General features: G+C 45.0%; 1 long non-coding RNA gene across 2 annotated transcripts in view; it reads right to left on the bottom strand.

Moving 5' to 3' along the window:
* LOC132456276 (uncharacterized) overlaps window positions 1–7,500 on the bottom strand; it is a 15,571-nt gene that overhangs the window by 3,089 nt on the left and 4,982 nt on the right. Inside the window, exons 3-4 of one of the 2 annotated variants that reach the window (XR_009525406.1) lie at window positions 181–360; window positions 1–146 (exon numbers count right to left, since the gene is read on the bottom strand). The exon at window positions 1–146 is cut by the window's left edge and continues 678 nt beyond it. This is a non-coding gene — a long non-coding RNA (uncharacterized LOC132456276). The remainder of the gene's footprint in view (window positions 147–180; window positions 361–7,500) is intronic. The other variant, XR_009525407.1, reaches the window with a different exon arrangement.

Here is a 7,500-nt window from a genome sequence, read left to right as displayed (position 1 = left end):
AGATAGATAGATAGATAGATAGATAGATAGATAGATAGATAGATAGATAGATAGATAGATAGATAGATAGATAGATAGATAGATAGATAGATAGATAGAGAGAAGAGAGGGAGGTTTTGAGATTCTGCTGGTTGTTATGCTGTGACCTCATGAGGGCTCTTCTTGGTAAGATGCTGTGACTTTATGAGGGCTCTTCTTGGTGTGACCTCATGAGGGCTCTTCTTGTTTATGAGGGCTCTTCTTGTTTATGAGGGCTCTTCCTGGTCTGGGATGCTGTGACCTCATGAGGGCTCTTCCGATTGGTTCTGGGGTCTGTGACATGTTGTATCCACCACACAGTCCTTACTGTAGCGTCTAGGGCTGTAGAGCATAGGCAGTTATAACTCATGGGGATGAACTTGTGACACAGGTAACACTGAGGCCAGGGGAAGCACTTCCTCAGCATGTTGGGTATAGGAGGTGGGCGATTATTTGAGAACCATTGACGGCAGAGCTTCACACTTTTTCGTTTTCTTTCTATTGTTTTGTATCTTTAGAAAAATTTCTTACAGAATATGTTTGGGCCAACATTGAGAGGCAGCTACAATAAAAAATAATTACAGGAGGATGAGTAAATACGAATTCTAACAAAAATTCCTCTTTGCATTCGGGTATGGTTCAAATCTTTAAATCAAAGGTCTGTTGAAAAGTAACCAGGTCTCGCTTACTTTACTCTGGGAACAGATGCTATGACATCAAACATTTGCCAGTTTGGAAGGAGCAGAAAGAGAGAGAGAGAGAGAGAGAGAGAGAGAGAGAGAGAGAGAGAGAGAGAGAGAGAGAGAGAGAGAGAGAGAGAGAGAGAGAGAGACAGAGACAGAGACAGAGACAGAGAGAGGGACAGAGAGAGGGACAGAGAGAGCAGAGACAGAGACAGACAAAGGGAGATATGGTTAAAAGGGAAGTGTGCGTAGCGCACGACGTCCAGTGAAAGGGGTAGGGTAGGGCTGAAAGAACATGTACCAAACACGTCTAGAGCCTCCATTTAACGTGCGTTAGCGCATCGCCAGGCGCCAACGAGTATCATTTGTTTACAGTGTGTGCGGCGATGGCCATTTTTTATGATGTTGTTTAATCGCTCTCAGCGGAGCAGGGACCGTCTAGGGGAGAGAGAGACCCAGACACGCTGGCTCCACTGGCCATCTCTGCAGGCTATAGTCTCCTCTACTGGAGCGAGGAGACAGGTGTAAATCTCTCTGTGCAATCTTTACTCTGGTACGCCGCCACACTCACCTGGAGGTAAATAGTGGTTTATGGCCGAGTGAATGCAACACTCTTCTCGTCCCAATGGCTTTCATGGCCATGGGAGACAGCCCCTGGGGCATGGCTGGGGTGTGTGTGTGTGTGTGTGTGTGTGTGTGTGTGTGTGTGTGTGTGTGTGTGTGTGTGTGTGTGTGTGTGTGTGTGTGTGTGTGTGTGTGTGTGTGTGTGTGTGTGTGTGTGTGTGTGCGTGTGCACGCGCACGCAAGTGTGTGTATGTGTGCCGTAGATATCAGTCCATTTAGGGCATTATGGCAATTACAATATCTTTAGCAGAGGTCTAAACTTTTGGAGGAGGGAATGTATTTGGTGATAGGCCATAGTCAATACACAAATAAACAAAGCGAAATCTTTCAATCTACCAAAAAACTTCAAAGGCTGTAAAATTCTATAAATGGTTCAGTGGAATGCATTACATATTAATGAAAAGGCTATTTGCTTCTACTGCCTCACCACTGGCGCCTAACATGATGAACCGCTAATGCGCGCAACAATGCGTGGTAAAAAAAAAAAAAACTTAACTGTGATTGCCACAGCCAAATCCCCCACTTGCACCCGCGCGTGGGTCAGTTGTGTTCCATGGGTGCCGGACATCACTTTATCAAAAGAACATTTCAACCCGTTTCTGACAGGGTTTAGGCGTTTCGCACCGTTCCAATGAATGTGGCACAGAACATGTCATTCATTCACCCCGTGAGTGTGTGTGTGTGTGTGTGTGTGTGTGTGTGTGTGTGTGTGTGTGTGTGTGTGTGTGTGTGTGTGTGTGTGTGTGTGTGTGTGTGTGTGTGTGTGTGTGTGTGTGTGTGTGTGTGTGTGTGTGTGCGCGCGTGCGCGTTCATGTGTTTGTGTACGTGCGTGTGGTAGTGAGAACGCAGACGAAATGAAAGGAAAGGGGTGCTGGGGTTAGGTGGACGCTATTATACTAAAGTTCTGCGAAGTAGGTCTGTGCCACTCTTCATTAGGGCTGCTTCCCGAAAGATGGCTGCAGACATGAGATAATGAGGTCCTGTGATAACGCGGGTCTCCTTTAAGGTTTCCCATGGAACGAGACTGTCGCCAGCCCACAAAACCACACAGTGCGCGCCGGCACCGCGCTACTCACTTCTCATTTGCCGTGCACAAAGGAAGATCCACTGGCCAAATCCCTCGCTCACAAACCAGGGAAAGGGAACAAATTCATATAATGTCGGACGGTATTCACTTCTCCCACTAATTAACTGGAATCCCACCTAATTCTTTGATACGGTGACCAATTAATTTGCGATGTATGCCAAAGGTCCCAGGGGCCGTGCTCGGTCGCCAAAGGCATTTGTGAAGGTCTGCGGCTTCACTATAGGCTATGGATCTTATTAGGTAGATGACCTAAGCGCGGAGAGGTTACAGGCTTTTCACTGCCTCGCTCGGAAAACTAAGATGTTTCCTAATCGGATTTTAATTGGTTGGGTGGTTGTTGGTTGATGTGCTTGGGTATTTTATTCCGCGTACGGATTATAGATCAGAAAAAAAACAAAATAATAAAAATGTAGAACGTATTGTCCACTTATTTATAACATATGGAACTCCAATCGACGGATTGATAATGGATATGCCGTTATGGTAGCCTATTCTGTAAGCGTCTGTAGGCCTGTGTGTGAGTGTGTGTGTGTGTGTGTGTGTGTGTGTGTGTGTGTGTGTGTGTGTGTGTGTGTGTGTGTGTGTGTGTGTGTGTGTGTGTGTGTGTGTGTGTGTGTGTGTGTGTGTGTGTGTGTGTGTGTGTGTGTGTGTGTGTGTGTGTCTGTGTGTGTGTGTGTGTGTGTGTGTGTGTGTGTGTTTCTGTTTGAGCGAGAGAGTGACAGAGGTATAGAGAGAGGAGGAGGGATGCATGACTATGAGGTTAAGACTATTGGCCTGTGTTTATGTCGCTGCATAGTAGGCCCACAGGTGACAGGTAGGCCTACTGTCATATTGAACCAGAATATTATGTCAAGTAATCGAGGATGAGTACGTCGTAGGCCTACGCGACGACGGTTCATTATATGCAATATAGTCGTTTGGATATGTCTGCTTATTATGAAGCACTACACCCCAACGCATATCATCACCAACTGAGAAGAGCTCTCGTTTTCCAGTCTGCAGTCCCCCCTATTTTGTTTGTAAAGGGACAGCCCCCTTCCGTGCTTTTTAGACGTTTACTGTAATGTTTAAGTTAAACCAACTAGGTTCAGCTTACGTTCAAATACTCCCCCTCATTACCCCAAAAAATGTCCTCATGCAAAACATATGTCGGAACTTCAATAAACGAAAGCATAACTCTTAACCGCATCCTACTTATTTTCAGTTTTCATGTGGTTTTGGTAAATTGTCTAACTCGGTAAATAAGGCCAGTCTCATATTTCAAATGTCACAGGTCTCTGGCGACGTTCAATTTGAACCTGATAAAAGCGCATGAGGCCACTGGCTTGCAGGAAGAGCAGGCGGGTTTACGACTGGAGAACTTCATCAAGAAAGACTTGGCAAACGAAAGGCCCGATAGAAAAACGATTTCGTCTTTCAGTTATTTTTTTTATTTTCTTGTATTTTAGTAGTTACAGTTAGGCTATGTGCTTCCACCTGTAGACTGGCTCTGAGGCCTCCGCCTTATTCCTGACAGCCTACTTGAGTAAAATATCCAGGCCTTGCAGAAACATTGGTTTACTACTGAGAGTTCACCGGCAAGCAAGAACATTTCAAAAGCCCAAATATACTATTAAGCATTCATGTTTCTTTGTTCAAAAGTCGCACAATAGAAAAGCAAAAAATAAAAAAGTGGGATCAAAAGTCCATTCTGAAGGAGATTCGTCTCTCTCGTGTAAAAGCATAGTAAAGTTTAAAGATTTGAAAAGGCATTTCAAACGGTGGAAGTAAAATCGGAAGCTTTAGCTCCAGGTCGACCCAACGAGGCCGTCGCTCCCTTCACATGCTGTCCTGCTCCTGACGGAACCGGGAACTCAACCAGAAACGGGAGGTCAAGTTTCAACAGGGGCAGAAAGGGGAGCCAGCAGATATGTGTCCGACCTCAAAGTTACACACGACTAGCCTATCTTACAGCCCTAGGTTTAAAACATATAGACGGAACACTTTGTTTTGTATAGTGTAGGCATGCTATTCTTTGGGCGAAAGCCATAGGTGTAATTGAACCATCGAATTTTCATTATATTTGAATCGAAAATATTTAGATTTTGTTTGATTTGCAAATATTTTGTGAATTCAAACTTATTAAAGAACAATCTTAAAATATTAGAAAGGTTTATTATCTAGACTTCCTCATCTCGTGTATTTTGATGTTTTGAATCAGGCCTTATTTATTTAAACTATTTTAATAAAATCAAATAGGCCTACATTATGATAGGCCTAACCGGTTAATAAAATCATTTAGCAGTATTAATGAGTATAATGTGGGATTTAACAATTAAGAAGGCATAACGTAATCCCTTCTGTTAACTCCAATCCTTTCGAGCCCATTTCATTCACTAAATCTCGATCCAACTAAATTCGGACTCGCGTTGGCATTGGGCATCACCAGTGGAGCTGTAGGCCTATCTGAAAGCTGCTGGTTTTGAAGTAAGTAAATGTTTCAGTTTAATTGAAGGCCGTCGAACGTTTCTATTCAAATATCGCCTCAAATGCAAATGTCGCCTTTCAGCACATTGACGAACCGACTTGACTGCAGTTTCGTTCTTACAACACAGAAAATACGCCAGGAGTGGGCCATCAAGGCGCTGAGTGTTTTGTAGTGAGATTTTCTGTATTAATCACTAAGATTTGACCACAAACCTGTAGGGAGCGCCTACAAATGAACCAGCAAACGTGCAGCACGCCTGCAGACACACTCCCAGCCGACTCACACCTCCGGAGCCGGCTCATCTTAAATCAATATTACACCACCTAGTTATTCAGATCCGGCGTTTAGTTTCTACACTAATAAAAAAAAAGATGTGTAATGTGTAATGGTTTTGTTGCAAATTCAATAGAGTTCCGAAAACCTATACCTCTAATAATGTTTGTATTCAGTATTTGTTGCGATTGTACCCTACTTAAAAGACCGGTACAGCAGTTGATCCGTTTACTCCAATCAGTACTCTCAATAACAAGATGCCTGATTGTCCACGAAAAGGCATTTTTCAACCGTACCGAGCCATCAGTGGAAATCAGCATTGGTTTCTCTTACCCAGTCTCTCAGACTGCATGGCACTTGCTTTTCCGCCTATGGTTTTCCATTTCAAAGCCCTCTGTCTCCATGTAAATACCAAAACACAGTAATCCAATATGACCCCATTGCAAATTTTCCAGAACCTATGGGGGCACGGGCTGCTGGGTGGGGCCTTTTCTGACATGAGCCACACACTTATCCCACTTAACCTCCAGAGAGAAGCCACCAGAGCCCCTCCACCACCACCAGCCCCAGCCCCAGATTTATTTGGTGGAGGAATGCTCAGCTTTAAGCTGCAGTCCTCTGAAGGAGCCCTGGTCTCGGCGCTGGGGTCTGGTTCTGGGTCTGGGATCTAGGGTCTGGGGCCTAGGTCTGGATCTGGGGTCTGGGATCTAGGGTCTGGGGTTCTTTGGCCGGGGTCCGGGAGCTAGGGTCTGGGGTTCTTTGGTCTGAGTCTGGTGTCTGGGATATAGGGTCTGGGTTTGGATCTGGGGTCTGGGGTCTGGGGTCTTGCGTCTGGGATGTAGGGTCTTGGTCTGGGTCTGGATCTGGGGTCTGGGGTCTGGGGACTGGGGTCTGGGGTTTGGTCTGGGTCTGAAATCTAGGTTCTTGGTTTTGGAGTCTGGGGTCTGGGTTTTGGGGTCTGGGTCTTGGGTCTAGGTTCTGGATCTGGGGTCTGGGGCTCTGTTAGCATGCTGCGACGATGAGGTCAAAGGAAGCATCAAAAAAGCTTTGGTGCCCTTCAGGCAGAGAGGCTCAATAGCGAGCAGATACTCCTGTCCATGCGTCTTTCATGTATACTACTGCATGAACTGTGTAGAAACACATGAATCAATACATGCACACACACGCATGCAAGCGCCTAAACACGCACACACACAAAAAAACACACACACATATGTGGATGCACACAAACACACACAGACACACAGTCTCAGAAAATGACTAGAGCGCTGTGGCGCACATGAAAACAACATGAAGACAATATTTACACTGCACTAACTTGATGAAAAATAACCTGAGGATTGTTCTGCTTCCTATTTACCATTGTTTGTTTATGGCACGCAAAACCGGTTTCACTTGGATTGTGTAGTCAGGAATCTAAAGAGGGAGCGATCCTTATCTCTTATGTCTGGTAAGAGAGAGGGGGGGGGGGGGGCATGTTAAGGCTGAAGCAGAGACTTTTTCTGACACATGGTCCACATGTGAGCCTCTGTCTATCACACAGCACTGAACTGCAGAGAGACCGAGAGAGAGGGGAGGGAGAGAGAGGGGGAAAGGGAGAAAGAGAGAGAGGAGGGCAGGCTGTTGTTTGTCATGAGGGTAGAGCAGAGCTAGGCTGCATTATGCTCCAGTACTTGCAGCGTAAAGCCACTCGTATATATCAGCCTTATGTCGAAGGTACCAATTAATGGAGTCCTGCTATCTGGTCCTAGTGTTACAGGGCCGGGCCTGGTGACTACACGTATATAAAAACACTTCCATTGAACACAACATCGCTTCTGAAGGACCACAAGCCACATCCCATATGTGAAGCCACAGAGGAGTCTTTGAAGTCCATAGGTTTCAAATGAATTTGAATGTAAACATCTACGATTTAATGTTCAGTTGTCATCGTTGAAGTAGGCTATCTATAGGCCGATATTTTGGACTATGTTTTGGCATATGAATACATCAGTAGTTAACAGAGGTCTCAATAGTTTTATTCCGTATAACTCGTCTGTATTAAGGTGGATTACAGTAATAATGGTGTACTACTGTATGTAATGAATCAAATGCTAATGTTTTATCTATGTGGCTAGTAAGTCAGAATTATGAGCTGGCGTCACTGTTGTCAATAAACCATCTCAATCAAGCGGGGAAATGTCCCCACAACAGACTACTATCTCCCCTGTCAAACCTTGGTCGATGCGCAACCATCAATAGGCACATCCCCTAATTAACTAAAATTGTTTTCCATCAATACCTGTAACTGACCGGCTGAAGAATTGATGAGACCAAGGGTTGACTGGCATAAAAACGCCTGACAGGGA

This window comes from Gadus macrocephalus, chromosome 4 (assembly GCF_031168955.1).
Source record: "Gadus macrocephalus chromosome 4, ASM3116895v1".
Lineage (NCBI taxonomy): Eukaryota > Metazoa > Chordata > Actinopteri > Gadiformes > Gadidae > Gadus > Gadus macrocephalus.
Note: the sequence above shows the minus strand (reverse complement) of the source record. Positions and strands in the feature narration are given on the sequence as shown.